Genomic DNA, 21,092 nt, shown 5'->3' with positions numbered 1-21,092 from the left:
TCTGTGCATCTTCATTTAGAGCTTATAATGAAGGCTGTCTAGTTCTAAACAGGTGCTTCCTTGTGGAGAGCAGAGAAGACCTAAGGACTGTCTCTCCTTGGCTGTCAGTGGGTGTAGATGCAGTAAATGTAAAGGTCTATGACTCACTGAGCTCACTGAGGTGAAATCAGAAGAGAGTAGATAATTGCACCATTATAAAAAGAATTATCACAGTTTGATTGCAGAAAAAAAAAATAATCTTTGAATAGTTCTGTGACTCTTGGGAATTAAAATAAGGGATGGGACCAAAAGTGAGGAGTTTCTGTCAAGGAATGGCAAAGGGTCCCCTTTAACTGATCCATTTTAATCTAGCATGTCAGGGAGATGGTTTCTATGATTGAAGGTATAATGAGTCGAAACAGCCTAAGGTTCTTCCCCATGCCAGTCTGATTAAAATTAAAAAGAAGACTAATCAAAGAGACAAACTGACATGGACAAGAAATCTCTGACTCCAGAGATTGCTGGAATACTTCAGGTAAGAGATGATGCAGCCTCTTGCCTTATGAATGGAAAAGATACTGAGTTCAGACTGACCCCAGCTCATCTGAGAATCTGTAAACTGAAGAGTAAAAGGGAGGGATTGCCAGTAAACCAGGCTGGTGTGAGAGCTTCCAACACTCAAGGTGGTCTGAAGAAGGCATTTCCTATTGACAGACAGGGAAGAGTGATTTGGTGTCACATGACCCAGAAAACATCTCTATAAAGTGTGGAAAGAATCTGGGCAATTAAGAGCAAAAAGCAGATGTGAGATAAATTAATGGACATCTCTGACCTTCACAGAGTACATGGAAATTGGCAGGGTGGTTTTCCTACCAGCAATGACATTGTAAGACAGCTACAGCTCAGGCTGCAAAGTGAAGACGACAGTGAATGTGGGCATGGAAGACAATGGTATGTGCTCATTAATGGTGGTGTGGCACAGAGGGAGGCCCCTCCTTCCATCCTAACCATATGCAAGACTCAAAGCACACCAACAGAAGCCTAGCATTTTCTCTTCCTCTCTGAGTCTTTGTGGAAATTTTAGCAGTGATATCTACCAAGGTGGGTAGTAACACTTGGGAAGCTACCACAAGTCTTTGGGAAACCTAATCAATGAAATGGGGGTTGGAGCTCTCCTTCAGAAGGGGAGAGACATTATGGCTCACCATCATGGCTGGAAGAGCAGGGTGTTCTCTGCAGTCTGCAACTTGCTCCTCTCCCTGTCAGACCACTTCATTGCAGCAGGTGGGCAGTCAAGGGTGAGATAAGTTCTAAGTGAAGTGTGGGTGAGGTTTCTGCAGCAGGTGACCCAGGACCACTACTCTAGGGAGATGGAAAGTTGAGAACAGTAGTGTTCAAAACAGGATAGAAGTGGACCTGGAGAAAAGGGGCAGCAGAAATGTTCTTCATTTGAGAAGGGTCTTTCTTATAAGGTGCCTTCACAGCTAACATTTGGTTCTCTCCAACATTATGTCCCAATGCCCTTGGTAAGGAGCAAGACAGCAATGCCGTTGGTAGGGAGTACGACACCAAGACACCCCACTGTTGTTATGGACCCCTATGGAGAGCAGTTCAAAGAAACCTGAGTTGGAGGCTACAGCTAGGGGAGTCTGTTAAAACCAGAAATGTCTCTCTCTCATCCTCCTTTCCTTCTACTTCCCCAGCTCTCTGCACCTCTTTTATAGCTGAAAGGAGGAGGGAGGCTGCAGACTTAGATGCTGCGGACCTTACCCGAAGAGCATCGGTAAATGAGTGCATGTGCCTGCAAGTGTCCTCAGTGGTTACTCCTAGTCTGATGCAGCAGTGGCCACATAATGTTGTTGCTTCAGGGCTTGCTGGACTGTAATATTTAATATGATTCCAGTTATTGCTGTGCATCTCTGCTATTTTTACTTCTTGGATTTAAAGTTAATAATATTCTGATGTAGCCCTGGTTCAGGTGATGCATATCTCCTCTTCAAGGACAGTGGGTTTTCCATGAGGAAAAACAAGGAGATCTGGCCCACAGCTGATGCCTACATTGAAATGAACGCTGTTCAAGGAGCAGGAGAAGCTTGCTGTGGCAAAGACACTGATGAAGGCAATGGAATGCACAGCAGAAGCTACTGGAAAGCAACAACACACAGAGAGCAACAAAGTTTGTGCATTGATCCAATTGTTAAGGTGCCTTCTGCTTTCAGGGATACATCTGGAAACAAGAAGCTTCACTTTATTAGGATGATCAGAATAGCGAAGCAACATTTTGGGAGTGTGATACTGAGCAGGCTGGATTCAGTTAGGCTGGAAGTTTTAAGGTGAATCCCATGCCTGGTGGGTAAATGTTTGGGTGGTTTAGGACAGGGAGTGATCAGACAAATGGGTGGCCCAGAGAATGGGGAGGACACCACTTCTCTGGATTTTCCCTTCAGTATCCTGTGAGCTTAATTTCTGAGTGGCCTGTGGATAGTGTCACTGCTGATGGTCAGCTTTGACTTGGGGGTGATGTGTTGCAGAGGCTCTGAGTGGTTTGTTGCAGACTGGCAGGATTTGATCCTGCTTGGCAGTGGGTTGGACTAGATGATCTCCAGAGGTCCCTCCCAACCCCTGCCTGTCCTTGATTCTGTGATTTCCTGAGTGGTGCAGGGGATTTCCGCTTAGTAAAAGAAGTTTGCAGCTTCTTTGGGAATATCACCTTATGTGAACTTCTCAAGCTCAAGAGGCCACAACTGCTACCCTGTCTCAGTGCTTGGCAGGATTTCTCTGTGGTTTTCTGCCTTTCTTTAACAATATGATGAAGTAGAAGGCCATGGCCCTTGGAGGCTGTGTGCAAATACACACATTCTTTGTGTGCAGCTGGACTATGGCCACTACAAAAGCAAGTAAAACAAGTTAGAGTACCTACATTACAGAAATGCATACCAACTGATTTTACTAGGTGTGTTAACTCAGGAGGTACCATGGTCTTGGTCACTCACCTGGGCACTGGAAACAGGTTGTCTGGCTCTGCAATGCCCATTGTCATGCCATGTGCACGTGCAAAGTTTGTTATTGTTCCTGGAAAGATTCCCTGTTAAGAGAAAAAAAATAGACAATTGTGAAGGCTTTGAGCAAGCTGGGCTGGTGGGAGCTGCCCCTGCTGGTGGCAGGGGGGCTGGAACTGGCTGATCTTTAAGGTCCCTTCCAACCGAAGCCATTCCATGATTCTGTGATTCTAGGATGCTGTGAGGCTGCTGTCACTTGGAGTGTAGGGGAGGGGATGTTCTTGTGTCACACAGATGGAATAGCTGACCTGAGGCTGGGTGATGCACACTACTTCTGAAGTAAAGCCCAAAGTTCCCCAGAAGAATCATAGAATGCACTGGGCTAGAAAGGACCCTTAAAGGTCATCTAGTCCAAACCTCCTGCAGTAAGCAGGGACATCCCCAAACAGATCAGCTTGGTCAAAGCCCCATCAAGCCTGACCCTGAATGACTCCAGAAACGAAGGAACTATGCAGAAATCATTGAATCATAGAATCACAGAATGCATTGGGTTGGAAGGGACACTTGAAGGTCCAACCCCCCTTCAATGAGCAGAGACATCTTGAACTAGATGAGGTTGCTCAGAGCTCCATCAAGTTTGACCATGAATCTCTCCAGGGATGGGGCCTCCACCACCTCTCTGGGCAACCTGTTCCAGTATTTCACTACCCTTATTGTGAAGAACTTCTTCCTAATGTCCAACCTAAATCTACCCTGCTCTAGTGTGAAATCACTTAGGTTTTTCTACAGCTCTAAGTCTTGAAGCTCAGACAGGTGAACAGGGAAAAGCAGTAGGTGTAGGAGGTAAGTAATGGGAAATTTTTGAGAGCTTCAGGTTGCAGGATGTGCTGAGGCACACCCATCCTGGATGGGGCTGAGAAGAACCCAGCCCCAGGTGGACAAAAGAAATTTAATCTGGGGAGGGCTTGGCCCCTCCCCTTCTGGGAGAAGGTGGTCCCCTGACTCAGAGGTGGTCTATTCCACTTCCCCTTCCTGTCCAGCAAGCCTATAAAAGGGGCGGATATCTTGCTGCTCTTCCCTTTTTCCTGCCTTGTCTGCTCGAGAGGACTTCCTGCTGCTGTTGCTGTCACTGTCTCCTGCACCGGACCATGTGGCTGGGGCCCTTTCTCTCTCTCAGCTGAATCCACCGACATCCAGGGGAACACAAGGCCATCCAGGCTTGGTTTTGTATATTTTTTTTTCCACTTACCCTCATCCCTCACCTCTGTGAACCCCCGCTCCCTGTTACTGATATATCTATCTATCTATCTATCTATCTATCTATCTATCTATCTATCTATCTATCTATCTGTTAAAAAAATATTTTTTTTCCTTTCCCTTTTGTGAAAAAAAGAAAAAAACTTACTCCTCCTACTTCCAAACTGACTTAAGAATATTTCTTTCACAAAATTTTTTCTTTCCCTTTTTCCCTACCCCCTTTTTTTTTTTTTTCTTTCTTCTCTCTTTCCACCCTGCCGAGAAAAAAGGGAGAGGGACAGGGGGAGGAATTTATATCTATTATCATTTGAGCTCCTAAACTCAGAGCTCAAACTACCACAATAATTCTTTTGGCGCCCAAGGTGGGGCTTGGGAAATATTTTCTTTTTTTTTGCTTGAAAATAACACCTGATTGGGAAAGAGGGGTTTGGAATTAGAGATGGTAATTTTCCAGATTCTTATGGTTCAAGTTTTTGGATGGCCTGTTGGCTGGATCTTTTGGACGCATGTGTATAAACTACTGACTTACCATGTGCTTTAATTAATGCTGCTTGACTGGATAAAAACTCTGCCAATGCAGTTTTGCATGTACCTTTTGAATTCCATCAATCTTACTGGCGGTGGGCACTTCTCAAACTTTTCTGACATAAAGAATTTCTCTGAAACCTATTATGAAACTAAACGTGTGGATAAAAACATTGCAGAAGGAGAATGGGACTATGTAAAAATATGCTCTGTAGGCTTAAATGTAATCTTGATAATCATACTCGCTCTGGCCATGTGGGGAAGGGGGTGCCCCAACCCATTAAGAGCTATCTGTGGAGGGACAATCGGTTTAGGGAATTCCTTTGTAAGCCTTAATGGCCCAAAAAGGGGAGAGCTGTAAGCACTGCAGGCACTGTGATAATGTTTACGAAAACAGGAGGGAGGGGTCTGGCTGCTGTGAATGCTGTCCAGCCCGATGGAGGCTGGCCAAACCTGAGGCCCAGCCCCGCGGGTTTGACCCCCCCCACCAAGAGCTTCACACATAACCCCTGATGCTCCTCCACCTGTAGTTTCCCTAGCACCGGTTACCACACGCAGGAAAAAGATGCAAAAATCAGCTCCAAATACGGATGGTGAAGAAGGCACCTCAGCAGGACCCAGCACATCTCAGAACCCACCAGCAGATGGAGAGGACTCAGATCAGGAGATCATAACTATCACGTCTCTGCCCAGAAAAGAATTAAGGCAAACTCGTCTGGACTATGCACGGAGAGAGGGTGAGACAATACTAAACTGGACCCTAAAATGTTGGGATGAGGGTGCAGAAACTGTAGATCTAGATAAGAGGGAGGCGAAGCTTCTAGGCTCCCTGTCTCATGATGCCGGTCTGGATAAAGAATTAGCAAAACTCGATGGAACACACACTCTCTGGGCCCGGATTACTAATGCTATAAAGCGCAGGTACCCTACCAGAGAGGATTTGCCTTGGGCCCCAATTAAATGGACGGCTATGGAACACGGCATTCGGTACCTGAGACACATGGCTGTGCTGGAGATCATCTATGGAAATGGCCAGCTCCCCTTGGACCCAGATCAGGTGTCCATGAAATGGTCCTTAGTAAAGAAACTCACCCAGGGTGCCCCTCAAAGATATGCACACACACTAGGAGGGATGCTTCTGACTGGACAGGATGGAAGCCCTAAAACTGTGGGTGAGTTTGCTAGTGACCTGAGGGGATATGAGGACAGTGTCAGTCACAGACCCGTAATCTCAGCCATAGAGGCTATGACTAAAGACATCATCAAAGAGATTAAGGCCTCCAAGCCTGAACTGAGGGAAGGGGATGACACCTTTTCTCCCCCTTCACCTTCTCCATCAGAATGGATCCACGTTTCAGCCATCAGGAATAAACGTCATTCTCCTCCCCCTAAGAGATCACCCCAAGCTAATCAGGGGATGTCAAGGGTGGCTCTCTGTGACCATGGGGAAAACATGAACTGCTGGGATGGCCAACCCACCTCTGCACTCTAGGCCAGAGTACAGGAACTGCAAGGTGGCCCCAATGGGAATAACTCACCCAGAAGGGCAGCCCCAGTTTCCCAGGGTGGTTCCTCCTGTTCAAGAGACCCTTCTCCCAGCAACACAGGGCCCTGTGACAAATATGGGCTTCACCGCCAGCATTAGAGGTGCCCTGCCTCCAGCCAGGCGGAGGTCAGGGACAACAGAGTGTACTGGGATGTGTTTGTGAAATGGCCTGGCACTTCAGAAGCCCTGAAGTACCGAGCTCTGGTGGACACAGGGGCCCAATGCACCCTAATACCATCAAGCTACAGAGGGACCGAGCCCATAACCATTCAGGGGTCACAGGGAGCTCACAAGATCTGACTGTACTGCAGGCTGAGATAAGCCTGACTGGGAATGAGTGGGGAAAACACACCATAGTGACTGGTCCACATGCACCTTGCATTCTTGGCATTGACTTTCTGCAGGAGGGATGTTTTAAGGACCCTAAGGGGCACAAGTGGGCATTTGGGGTAGCAGCTGTAGGGACTGCAGACAGGGAACAGCTGTCTGCCATGCCTGAGCTGTCAGATGACTCCTCTGTAGTGGCAGCCATAAGGTGCAGGATTTGAAGTTACCAATTGCTTCTCGCATAGTGCCTCGCAGGCAATACAGGACCAACCGAGACTCTCTGCACCCCATACATCAACTGATTCGACGACTGGAGAGCCAGAAGGTAATCAGCAAAGCTCATTCACCTTTCAATAGCCCAATATGGCCAGTGCAGAAGGCAAACGGGGAATGGAGATTGACTGTGGACTACCGTGGCCTGAATGAAGTGACTCCTCTGATGAGTGCTGCTGTGCCAGACATGTTGGAGCTCCAGTACAAACTGGAATTGAAGGGGGCCAAGTGGTATGCCACAACAGACATTGCTAATGCTTTCTTCTCCATTCCCATTGCAGAAGAATGTAGGCCACAGTTTGCTTTCACCTGGAGAGGTGTCCAATATCAATGGAATCGTCTCCCCCAGGGGTGGAAACACAGTTCTACCATCTGCCATGAAGTGATCCAAACTGCACTGGAGAAGGGTGGAGCCCCTGAGCACCTGCAGTTCATTGATGACATCATTGTATGGGGTGAGACAGCAGAGGAGGTCTATCAGAAGGGTAAGAGGATAATCGATATCCTGTTGGAGGCTGGCTTTGCCATAAAGAGAAGCAAGGTAAAAGGGCCTGCCAGAGAGATCCAGTTTCTGGGAGTTCGATGGCAAGATGGCCGTCGCCACATCCCTCAGGATGTGGTGAGTAAGGTAGCCACTATGGTGCGACCCACTAGTAAGAAAGAGACACAATCCTTCTTGGGGCTTGTGGGCTTCTGGAAAATGCACATTCCCGGGTATAGTCAAATAGTGAAACCCCTCCTCCATGTAACACGGAAGAAAAATAGTTTTGTGTGGGGATCTGAGCAACAGGTAGCATTTGACCAGATAAAACGAGAAGTGGTCCATGCTATGGCTCTGGGACCTGTTCGAACTGGGCCAGAGATCAAGAATGTGCTGTATACTGCGGCTGGTGAGAGTGGTCCTACATGGAGTTTGTGGCAGAAAGCTCCTGGTGAGACAAGGGGCAGGCCCCTAGGTTTCTGGAATAAGGGGTACGAAGGTTCTGAGGCCAACTACACTGCAACAGAAAAGGAGATCCTAGCTGCCTATGAGGGAGTCCGAGCTGCTTCTGAGGTAATTGGGACCGAGTCACCACTCCTTTTAGCTCCAAGGCTTCCAGTCCTGACTTGGATGTTTAAAGGGAGGGGCTCAACCCCACATCATGCCACAGATGCCACCTGGAGTAAATGGATGGCCCTGATAACTCAGCGAGCTTGAATGAGGAACTTTGAACGCCCTGGCATAGTAGAAGTGATCACCAACTGGCCAGAGGGTGCTGACTTTATGATGTCACCAGAGAAGACAGTGACCCGTGCTGAGGAAGCTCCCCCATATAATGACCTCCCTGATAATGAAAAGGGCTATGCTCTATTCACAGATGGATCTTGCCATCTTGTAGGGAGCAAGTGGAGATGGAAGACAGATGTCTGGAGCCCAACAAGGCAAGTGGCAGAAGCAAGGGATGGAGAAGGCGAATCCAGTCAGTATGCAGAGGTAAAAGCTGTCCAGCTGGCCCTGCATATAGCAAAACAGGAGAACTGGCCGGTGCTTTACCTATATACTGACTCCTGGATGGTGGCAAATGCCTTATGGGGGTGGCTGAAAAAATGGAAGAAGAACAGATGGCAGAGGAAAGGAAAGGCTATCTGGGCCGCAGACCTGTGGCAAGACATTGCTGCCCATCTGGACAAGCTGCCAATAAAGGTACGGCACATCGATGCACACATTCCCAAAAGCAGGGCCACTGAGGAACACCAGCACAACCACCAAGCAGATCTGGCTGCTAGAATCTCCCAGATAGACTTGGACTGGGAACACAAGGGTGAGCTATTCCTAGCTCGCTGGGCCCATGACACTTCAGGTCACCAAGGGAGAGATGCCACATACCGGTGGGCTCGGGACAGGTCAGTGGACATATCCATGGAAGCCATCTCCCAGGTCATTCATGAGTGTGACATCTGTGCTGCCATAAAGCAGGCTAAGTGCATGAAGCCTTTATGGTATATGGGGGGAGATGGTCAACATATAAGTACGGAGAGGCCTGGCAGATTGACTACATCACCCTTCCTCGAGCTCACAGTGGCAAGCAGTACGTACTGACCATGGTGGAGGCAAGTACAGGGTGGCTGGAAACCTACCCAGTACCTCATGCCACTGCCCGCAACACCATCCTGGGCCTGGAGAGACACGTCCTGTGGAGACACGGCACCCCAGAGAGGATCGAGTCAGACAATGGAACCCACTTCAAGAACCATCTCACAAGGGACTGGGCAAAGGAACATGGGATTGAATGGATTTACCATATCCCATACCATGCACCAGCTGCAGGGAAGGTTGAACGCTACAATGGCTTGTTGAAGACAACCCTAAAAGCAATGGGGGGTGGAAACTTTAGGAACTGGGAAAGACACCTAGCTCAGGCCACTTGGTTAGTCAATAGCAGAGGGTCTGTAAACCGAGCTGGTCCTGCCCAGTCCAACCTGCTGCAAACAGTGGATGGAGATGGAGTTCCTGTGATCAATGAGAAAAACCTACTAGGAAAATCAGTATGGGTTTTCCCTGCTGTTGGTGGGGGCAAACCAACCCGAGGGGTGGTGTCTGCTGAGGGGCCTGGTCACACATACTGGGTCATGCTAGAGACTGGGGATATTCAGTGTGTGCCACAACGAAACGTGACGTTGGCTGAACAGGTATAGCCTCTGAAGGTAACACCAATTAATGTAATGTAATCACTGTATAATAGTTATAAGTCGTCGTAAGTTTTCTCTCCTAGTTTGATAACAACCTGGCGTCCAGGATCCAGCATGAACCCACCGCACACAAGCATCAGCTCAAAAGGACTTCTGCATCATCTCGCCTATACCTGCTCCTGCTTCCCATACAGCAATAGACTGTTCCTGACTCCCCTTCAGAGGCGAAGATGGTTTCCTGTTCTCTCTTATTCTTCTCCACGTTCCTGCCCAGCTCAAGCACCACCTGCATCAACTGGTACCAGAGAGAGAGACTGCCCTGAAAGAGAGAGACACAGCTGGGATAAAGAGAGACTGCCCTGAGAGAGGGAGACACAGCCGGGATAAAGAGGGACTCACAACATGAACTCTAATACCACAACTCATGACTGGATAAAGAAACTGACAGGAAAGTGGAAGTGAAATAGAGGGGTGGACTGTGCTGGGGCACACCCATCCTGGATGGGGCTGAGAAGAACCCAGCCCCAGGTGGACAAAAGAAATTTAATCTGGGGAGGGCTTGGCCCCTCCCCTTCTGGGAGAAGGTGGTCCCCTGACTCAGAGGTGGTCTATTCCACTTCCCCTTCCTGTCCAGCAAGCCTATAAAAGGGGCGGATATCTTGCTGCTCTTCCCTTTTTCCTGCCTTGTCTGCTCGAGAGGACTTCCTGCTGCTGTTGCTGTCACTGTCTCCTGCACCGGACCACGTGGCTGGGGCCCTTTCTCTCTCTCAACTGAATCCACCGACATCCAGGGGAACACAAGGCCATCCAGGCTTGGTTTTGTATATTTTTTTTTCCACTTACCCTCATCCCTCACCTCTGTGAACCACCCCCCTCCCCGTTACTGATATAGATATATAGATATATATATATATATATATATACATATATATGTAAAAAAAAAAATATTTTTTTTCCTTTCCCTTTTGTGAAAAAAAAAAAAAAATTACTCCTCCTACTTCCAAACTGACTTCAGAATATTTCTTTCACAAATTTTTTTCTTTCCCTTTTTCCCTACCCCCTTCTTTTTTTTTTTCTTTCTTCTCTCTCTCCACCCTGCCGAGAAAAAAGGGAGAGGGACAGGGGGAGGAATTTATATCTATTATCATTTGAGCTCCTAAACTCAGAGCTCAAACTACCACACAGGAACATACAGTAAAGTAAGCAGCTAGCCATGTCTGCATGTGCACCCTCTGCTTAGCTCTGTCTGTGTGGTTGTGTGTTTACACACAGACTTCTCACTGAGATTAAAATGAAAGTGCATATCCCTCAGCCAACACATATCCAGGAGATCTTGGGTGTTGAATTTTCACAGGATCACAGGAAAAGGCTTAGTACATCTGCATAGATACAGTGGTAAATACTATGTTTTAATGCTTTGGGCAATACATTTCCTCCACCAGCCCTCTTTAAAAGGAAGTATTTGTTTCTTTGAGAGGCAGTTTCAAAAGCATGTGGCTGATTATTTTAACAAAGCGAAGTGAGATCAATATCAGGCAAGCAGTATTAAACATCTTTAGGAAGATGCTCATATCCTAACTCTGTGTATGTGATTTTCTGTTTTGAAGTGGAGAGATAAATAAATGAGAACCACAGAGCAGGATTCCCTGCTTCACTTGCATTCGTGAAGGTAAAGCTTGCTTTAAATATGTATGATGAAGCTGGATTCTTCGTGAGATAAGGCAGAAATGATTATTCAGTGAGCCCAAAAAAAGCAGTCTTCCTGAAGGAGACAACCAAGAAGCTGCAGATGATGCCCGCAGATTATATTTCCTGGAGATTAAAGTGAAGCTTTTTTGGCGTGTGCGAGACACTGTTCAAAGCTGGGCTGTGCTCACCATCCTCTGTGGGCTGAGCTGTTTCCTCCTACAAGGGATCCTTTCCAGTCAGGTGATGCAGTTTTAGGAAAGGGAATGACCTCTGCAGGGTGGGGTGGGGGTGGGGGGTGTTGTGCAATTATAAATCCTACCAAAGGTGATAGATGCTCTCCCGTGGGCAAGGGAGAAAATCAAATTATAGCAAATATTGCATGAAAGGAGTTGCAGTGGATGCCTTGGAGAGCCCTGATTTTCAAGTAGCTGCTGGCTTAGGCTGAGGTTCACTGATTCCTCCCAAGAAAAGAAAAGCTTATTTAGTTGGACTGCCAAGGAAATAGAGGAACTGCAGTTCGCTTTCTAGGTGGTTTGTCCCCAGATCCAGTGGCAATGCTAGCTCAGTGTCTTGAATTGTGCAGTGGAGAACAGGAATTGAACTTCAGTCCATAGAACTAGGGAAATGGTTTGTTCTTTTTTTTTTTTTCTTTATCACGTCTTCTACATTATTACAGTTTGAGATGATTTCCCCATCAGGTCCCTTTGCATGTCCCTGTGGGAATTGCCTAGTGATTGACAGCTTTGATCTGGAAATTGTTGCAGCTAAACAGCTACACTTCCTATGGAGACAACTGCCAAATAATTTGACAGATACATACCAAGGAGTGACGTATGTGGATCTGTCAGACGAACTTCTCCAGAGGAATCATCCCTTCAGCTTTGCTCCATGGCTGTGGTGAATGCTGGGCATGGCTTGTTCTGTCAGCCTGCTTCTGGTGGTACCCATGCTCTGTGCAGGTGGGGTGCTGGGACAGGTGATGCCTGCTGTCAGCAAACCCCAACAAAGTGATCATCATAAATCAGAAATTAAGGATTATCTGATCACATCATCATCTTACAGGGAAATAGTTTCATGCACTGAAAGTGTGAAATTGATGTGGAATCATAGGATCATAGAATCATTAAGGTTGGAACAGACCTCTAAGATCATTGAGTACAATCATCACCCCAGCACCACCATGGCCCCTAAACCATGTCCCTGAGTAGCATGTCCACATGTTTTTTGAATTCCTCCAAGGATGGGGACTCCACCACCTCCCTGGACAGCCTGTTCCAGTGCCTGACCACTCTTGCAGTGAAGACATTTTTCCTAATACCCAACCTAAACCTCCCATGGTGCAACTTGAGGCCATTTCCTTTCATTCTATCACTTTTTACTAGTGAGGAGAGACCAATCCCCACCTGCCTCCAACTTCATTTCAGGGAATGGGAGAGAGCAAGGAGGTCTCCCTTCAGCCTCCTCTTCTCCAGAATAAACAACCCCAGTTCCAAAAAGCCAAGAGTTAATACAATCATTTTTAGTGAGCTCAGGGTGAACCTAAGAGAACTCAAATAGATTGCACTTTTTTATTCTATTATTATTATCATTATTATCATTATCATCATCATCATCACACAAGAAAATACCCTTTTTTGTATTAAGATTTAACCTGAGATTAAGAATCAAGACAGTTCTGAATGTCGTGGTTCCATGGCAGCTATCAGGCAAGTGAAGCAATACAGGTTCAAACTGAACTGAGTAAACAGATTTTATTTGCAGTCAATCTAATGCCTCAAGACTGGAGTTAACCTCCCAGTGCTTTAGCAGGGCAGGTGCAAGGTCCTTTCCCTAATCTAGCAAATTGAGATGCCAATGGTGTAGCCTGAACTGTTTCATTCTTAAACCTCTCATTTCGTTTGCCTGTGTGGAGATTTAACGCAGTGGGGTACTGAATATCTCATCAAGTCCAACGGAATAAGCCTTCAAAAAGAGCTTTCAGCATTAAATGTTTTCATACTCCAGAACATGCAAAGTTACCTGACCATAGCTTAAGGAGGCTTCAAGTAGAAGAAAGTGTCCTGATGCCTAAAGCTGGCAATGGCCTCATGGAGGTACAGAGGAGAAAAGTCAAGTGAGTAACTTGCAGGAGGGAGGGAAGGAAGGATGCCATCCCATGCAGAAATCCATGATGCTTCATCTGCTGAGCCCAAGTACTGGGGAGGAGGAATGCATAGACAGGAAGAGGCAGTAAAGAAGAAGTCATTTAATTGTGGGCTAGGGAAGCTAAATGCCTCCCAGGAGAGTTCTTCTGGACAGCTGAATGTCTGTGCTTATGGGAGCAGGGAAGATGTCACTAAGCTCTCTGGGTTGTGTCCTGGACTAAGTTAGAAGCTACAAGGATGATTAAGAGACTGGAACATCTGACTTATGAGGAAAGGCTGAGAGGCCTGGGGCTGCTCAGTCTGGAGATGAGAAGGCTGAGAGGAGATCTTACTAATGTTTACAAATATCTGAAGGTGGGTGTCAAGAAGAAAGGGGCTGGTAGGACAGAGGGGCAGTAGGTACAAACTGGGACATGGGAGGTTTCAACTGAATGTGAGTACAAACTTTGCTAGAGCCCTGGGGCAGGCTGCCCAGAGAAGCTGTGGAGTCCCCTTCTCTAGACACTTTCAAGACTCATCTGTGTGTGTTCCTATCCAACCTCATCCAGGTGAACTTGTGTTAGCAGGGAGCTTGCACTTGATGATGTTCAGAGGTTCTTTCCAACTCCTCCCATTCTTTGATTCCAAGATAAGGACCACTCAGCCCGAATGATCTAAAACTAAGCATCATAACTTTGACTTCCTTGTCTTGTCCAGCTCATTCCTGTCTTTGTGGTCCTTTTCTCAGTGTTGTCCTCTCATGCTCTCCCCACTTGGCTGATCCAAGGCTTGGTACCACAGCTGGCTGCCAGCACTGTCTTCTTGCTCAGTACCCCCCAAGATCTCCTCTTTAGCCTTCCCATCCATGCCTTGTTCATTCTGGTTTCTCCAGTAACAGTCCCTGAGCTTCTGTCCTAGACTCCATCTTTCCTGTGCCAGAGCCACTTCCTTCCCCCTTTCCATGCCTGGCACATGGCTTCCTCCTGCAGCAAACATGGTGCATGTGACAGCAACCTCCTGGCCCCTCCTTGTGACCAGACTTTCATTGCCTTGGCAGCAGAGACTGATGGGCAGGTTGGCACAAGCCTTGCTCATGCCCAGGTTCCACCCTGGCACACAGCTGGAGTCTGCTCTCCAAAAAGGTGGAGAGAGGTTCAGACATGCTCTGTGGGGCTGACATCTTCACAGCCAGCATCTCTTAAAGGCTACAAGTCCACACTGAGTGGATGCAGCCATGATTTGTGGAAGACTTACCCTTTAACAAAACAGGGGTGGACCTGTGCAGGAACTGCACAGAGAAGCTGTTTTTTGACACAGCTTCCTGTTCTTGCCTCAAAATTATAGTGGTTGTTTGGGTTTTTTTCAGCAGAAACCTTGTTCCCAATTCTGCTCCTTAGAAACACCTGAGCTAATGCAGCTGAAATTTTGTGTTTTGAAATGAAAGCAAAGCAAAGAACTCAGTATGGAAATGCTTTGTAGCATTTGGAAATGTTATGCACAAATGGGAGCAGGCTCTTCAGAGTGGTTGGCAGCCTTGCTCATGTGTAAAACTCCTGCCTGTGCTGATCTTAGCAGTGCAGGTAGGAGTCACAAATGTAAATGCACCCAAACTGGGGGTGTGCTGGATGGAAGTTGAGCAAAGAGCTGTGTTTTGTCATTTGGAGCTTTGGGAGGTTTTTGGGAAGTAAGCAAAATTTGTGTACATGAGACCCTGAAGTTCTCAACAGAACTTTAAAGCTAGTCCTGCCTTGAGAAGGATCTGGGACAGATCAGTTCCCCAAGTCCCCTCCAACCAAAATGTTTTCTGTTATTCATATTTTCATGATATAAACTTCCAAGTGTTATATATTCTAATGTTCAAGACCTTTGTATTTCCTAATAATGGACCACTGCAGCCTCTTTAGGAAGTGGGTTTTGAAGATGGCCTATGAGAGATATTTGTAATCAACTGACCTTGGCTAAGAGGGTTGAGAGACCTAAGGAGAGATAAACATTCTGCTGTCATCTGTAAAACCATACTCCCCATAAGCTGTGGTTCTTCATGCACCAAACTGCTTAACCATGCTGTGAATTCCTCCCATGATTTAAACTGCTCTCTACCAAGAGTGAATCCCATCACGATCTTAGCAGAAGAGCAATCACAATAGTCACACTCTGCCACTTCTTAGAACTACAGAGTGAACCCTAATGAATAACAGACTTGCTTTCAAAGCAATAAACATGCCAGGGTATGAAAATACTCTCTTTTTTTTTTCCCCACAGATAAAAGAAGTATGATTTAGTGTTTCATACCTTCATTGTATCAGGGACACCCTACGAGCAATCACCCACAATAAACTACTGCATGATTTCAAACTACATTTCCTATTTAGTGCTGAGGAAGCAATGTGTATGAGAATAGCCAGGCTGTAAATCTCTGCTCAAACAAAGGTTTGTCAAGCATCTCTGCTCCTCAGATATATATATTGATTTTTTTAATTTCATATTTAGAATCACTTAGCTGCTGGAGAAGTCAAGTACTAACTTGCCCTCAAGCTCTGCTGGCAAAATTGGAAGGGAATGAAGGCTATAGGTGTGTTGTGACTCCAGCATGAGGAGTATGTGGTTCAGGTTAGAGAATGCAGCCTGGGACTGCCTGCTGCAAATTTCTGAATACACCCTGAAAAACTAAAGCATGCAAGAAATGTCTGGGTGCTAGCATAACTGGTTGCACAACATTGCCTCCCCTTTGGTCTGGCAGACCTCAGATCTGTTGACCTGGACAACCTCTTTTAGTCTGAGTGGAGAAGTTACGAAAAGTACTTTGCAGTAAAAAAAACCTGGGAATAAGGAGAGATTTGCTTAGTGCCTTTCTTTGTGGTTTCATAAACATGAGTCTGTCAGAAAGTCCTGGAAAACGTGACCCTGGAAAACATGATCCTGGAGAACCTCTTGGGAACCTCCAAGTCTCAGCAAAGTGCCGTGTCCAGGGCATTCAAACTGATACCAGCTGTCTGAACCCAAAGCAGCCATGTGTTAGAAGCTTTCCTGGTGTGCTCAGTGCAAACACATCCCTTGCCTTTCCCCTTGCTTGTGGTGCAATAGACTTTGCACTGCAGAATTAGTGCTTCTGGAGAGGAATCAGAGAATGGTAGGGGTTGGAAGGGACCTCTGGAGATCATTGAGTCCAATCTCCCTGCCAGAGCAGGGTCACCCAGAGCAGGTTGCACAGGATGGCATCCAGATGGATTTGGAATCTCTCCAGAGGCGGAGACCACCACCTCTCTGGGCAGCCTGATCCAGTGCTCTACCACCCTCCAAGTAAAGAAGTCCCTCTTCATGTTTAGATGGAGTTTCCTATGTTCAAGTTTGTGTCTGTTACTTCTTGTCCTCTCACTGAGCACTGAAAAGAGCCTGGCCCCATCCTCCTGACACCCACCCTTTAAGTATTGAAAAGCATTTATGAGATTCCCCCCCTCAGTCTTTTCCAGGCTAAAAAGCCCTGAGTCCCCACAGCCTCTCTTCAGAAGAGAGATGTTCTATCCTCCTCATCATTGCTGTACCCATTTGCTGCAGCCTTTAAAGCAGTTCCCTGTCCTCCTTCAACTGGGGAGTCCAGAACTGGACACGGTACTGGATGTGGCTTCACTAGAGCAAAGTAGATGGGGAGGAGAACCTCCCTTGACCTGCTGGCCACACTCTTCTTCATGCACCCTAGGATGCCATCTGTGACAACAAAAATGTACATGGTGCTTCCTAAGTACCTTCCCAGTCAAGCCATAATGAGGCTTCTCAGTGAGCAACAATTAAGTCTGATTGTGTCGGGAGTCAGAGCAGATAAGTTATTAGCAAAATAGTTATAGCAGGAGAATCAAATGATCTCTTTTTAATCACAATCCTCTGTTTTCCCAGACAGGATTTTTTCCTGTTCTCTTCACAGGCAGTGGATGAGGAAGCAACATGGTTTCCTGCATGATCATAAAGATATACTATAGGGTAATAAACCTGAATAATATTAATTTCCATTTGTTATAATGATTGCAATAAATCTGCAAGGTGCAGATGAAAGCAGTTGTGCTAACCTCACATCTCACAGAAGATGAAAAAGGCTTCTAAAAGGACAGAATGGAGTGTTTATTATGCCTGCTTAATTTTAAGTACATTTAAAAGAATTGCCATTTCCTTCTGTTGCCTCATTTACAAGCACCAAGTTAGGTGGTAATTATAAGATAATTCAGTAACACTCTAAAATAATGATTCAGCTAATTAATGCTGAATTACAGAGGCAGTCCTACACAGATACTTATAACACCCCCATTAACACTGACAGAGTTCAGCATGATTATTCCAGCAAGCACTGAAGGAATTGAATGTGATTAGACCATTTCTTGAAGATGGTTACTGGGATTTCTTCTTTTTTTTTTACTTTTTGGATAAAAGTGTGGCCTTCTATAGAGTTCTTCATACTGAAGTTTCTTAGGGAAGAAATGGAGCATAGAATCACAGAGTGGTTTGGACTGGAAGGGATCCTAAACCTCATCTGGGAACCGAATCATAGAATGGTTTGGGTTGGAAAGGATCTTAAGCACCATCTAGGAATCTTCCTCCTACATGCAGCAGTCACCTATGCATGATTTTCACAAGGTCCCCCAAGCCTAGACTGAGATGTGGTGCTGGCCCCTGAACCCATGACCACAAAAGTGTGTAGCCTGTTGGTTATGAGCTGTGAACATCTGTGGTATCTTTTGAGTGTGACTGGTGCTGATGGAGGGCAGAGGACAGGAAGGACTTCACACTCAAGGTCAGTGGAGAGATTTTGTTGCTTCTCACTTATGGTCAGCAGAGAGATTTTATTGCCTCAACATCCCAGGGCCCTATTTTCTCTGGAGAGCCAAAGTTTTTTGGATTACAGATTTGTGTTTGCTGGAGCTTTGTACCTTCTAAATGCCTTCACATTTGTGTATGCTTCTTTTGTGCCTCATGGAAAACAGAAACTCTTAAAATAGAGTCAAACTTTTTTTTTTTTTTTAATTTTAAAATAGGCAAGAAGATTACATATTTAAAAAGTAGGTTTGGTTGGTTTATTTGTGTGGAAGGAAGCACAGGTCAGGGTAACACAACATATCATAAGGATGCTCTCTACAGCTACCTGAAAGGAGGTTGTAGTGAGGTAGGGGTTGGTCTCTTCTCCCTAGTATTAGATAATAGAATGAAATGAAATGGCCTGAAATTGTGCCAGGGGAGGGTTAGCTTGGAGATTAGGAACAATGTCTTTGCTGCAAGAGGCTGTCCAGGGAGAAATTGGAGTCACCATCCCTGGAGGTGTTCAAGAAATGCATGTCCATGGCACGTGGACACATGGTTTAGTGGGCATGGTGGTTTTAGGTTGATGGTCTTAGGGGTGTTTTCCAACTGAGAAAACTCCATGATCCTATGACTGTCATTTCAAAGCTGGGTAGATGTGGTGCTTGTGTATATGGATTAGTGGTGGACTTGGTAGAGTAGGATTAATGGTTGGACCCAAGCATCTTGAAGGTCTTTTCCAACCCTAATGATTCTATGATTCTGTGTCCCAAGCAAACTTTGTTGTCTTGACTGCCCGTGAGCTGATGTCACTGTTTGGATGTAAGTATAACTCACTCCTGACTGAGATGACTCTAGCAGTGACATCCATCTGCCCGGTGCTGCCAGCTTCCTGGCCATCACCACCCTGTGTGCTCTCTTCCAGAGGCAATATTTACAAGGCGTTGGTAAAGGCACAGCACATTTCTTCCATCAGGATCTGCCCACCCAAACGTTACATATATGCTTGAGAGAGGAGAAGTTAGCAACTGTATATAAATATGCCACCCAGCCGCTGGGAAACTGAAGAGAAGCTCAGCCAATTAAGGGGCCTTGGCAAATAACTTTTTGCCCCAAAGTTGTGATTTTTATTTCCAAGTGGGAGTTCTGCAGAGGCTAGTGTGTGAAAATTCCCACGGCGCAGCGCTCGGGGCCCCACGCGTCACCGCTGCGCTCAGCCCTGGCTTCCCAGCCTGCTGCTGCTGGAGAGCAGGATCTCCACAGAGGGAGGCCAGAAGAAGCACAGCAGGAGGCAGCAGCAGAGCTGCTTCAGCCTCATGGTTCTGGCTGCAAGATGGGAACAGTCTGGCGATGGTGCTCGCATCCCTGCGGGGGGCAATGGGTGATGGATCTGCCTGCTGGCGCCGTATCCACAGCCCAACCATCCCCAGCTGTCCTAGATGGCAGCTGGCTGTGCCGCAGCCAGCTCAGAACTGGGCTCTGTGGTTTCTTGGGGTTACCAAATCCCTTCTCGTTCTGGCCAGAAGGACTTTTTCAAATGCGATGCTATGGATGCAGAGGCAAATTCAGACTTGGCAAAGCAGATCTGCTTTCACTTATGTAAGGGCTGGATCTGCCTCCTGGGATCTTAGCAGCCAGGTCCTTCCCCTCTCTTTACCGTAAAAGTTGGTGGGGTTGCTGCCCCAGGCAGCCAGAGGTTTAACTAAAGCACATCACCCAGGCTTTCAGAAGCAGGAGGAGCTGTAGTGGGTTCAGGTGGAAAATTGTGGGGTTACCATCAGGGTACCTAACTTGAAGCGCTGAGGCTCTGCTTGTGACTGTTCTGCAGACTGTGAAGGAATATCCTAATTTTTCCACTCTCTCCCTTGGCTGTCTGCAGAAAGGGATGGCAATCCTTTACTCTTCTGTCTTTCTTGTTTGGAGGGGAATACATGTTTGGAGGAGAATGTATACACAATGATAACAGGACACTAAGCAAATGGACCTAGGAAGATGGAAGCAACAGAGATGGATAGATAGACAGCAAATATGATGAGAAAAAGAGCAGAAACCTCAAGTTCAGTTGGCTCAGTGAAAATTCCTGCTTAGAGATACATCTGAGGGCAGGTTTTGGGTAGCTCTTTTTGTTTTGTTTTTGCCTTGTCTGCCAAAACTGGGGGAAGCAGGGAGGAGCTGACTGCTCTCCAAAAGCTGGAAGTGCAGCACTTTGGTGGGCTGTTGGTGGGAGATGCTTTGCTAAAAGGAGAAAAGGTTGGGGGCACTGAGAGCTTTCCCAAGTTATGAAATATCTGTCTGTATATCTTTGCAAAAGAAAGATTTGTAATAGGCAGCTGATTGATTAAGGAAGAGCTGGCTGCCCAGCATAAAATATGAAGCAATGTAAGTTGCTGAGGACAATAAACTTCATGTTTTCTACAATCCCTCTAATCAGAATTATTTGTTGCTTACCTATATCAGGAGCAAAATAAAATACACATGTACCTATGGGGAAGGAGGAAGGGCAGGAGAAACCATGCTTTAACCTAGAATTAGAAACCAAGAACTTCAGAACAAAAATTAAATGGCTGAATAGAAGCTGCTTGATTTTCAGGTACACCAAACACAGCTTAGGTGCCCCTTGGATTCTAAGCCAGAATTAAAGCCTCTGGAGAGTACAACATTGAAACACCTGGAAATCCAAGGCAGCTCAGGTCTTAGAAGTGCCCTTGGAAATTTATGGAGTGCTTACTAATTGCCCACTGAACTTACTAATTGCCCACTGAAGGGATTAATTTATTCTCTGATGAATGAGCTGTGGTCAGCCAAGGAAGAATTTGAGAGATCGTAGATCTGCTGTAGGGACTAGTGAAAGAGTGAAAGAAATGGGCCAATCTGGCCTGTGGAAAGATAAACAGTGATTAGAGAAAGGAAACAATCCAAGGA

Source organism: Indicator indicator, chromosome 25, assembly GCF_027791375.1.
Source record: "Indicator indicator isolate 239-I01 chromosome 25, UM_Iind_1.1, whole genome shotgun sequence".
Classification (NCBI taxonomy): domain Eukaryota; kingdom Metazoa; phylum Chordata; class Aves; order Piciformes; family Indicatoridae; genus Indicator; species Indicator indicator.
The sequence above is the reverse complement of the archived record's forward strand: the minus strand, read 5'-3'. Positions refer to the sequence as shown.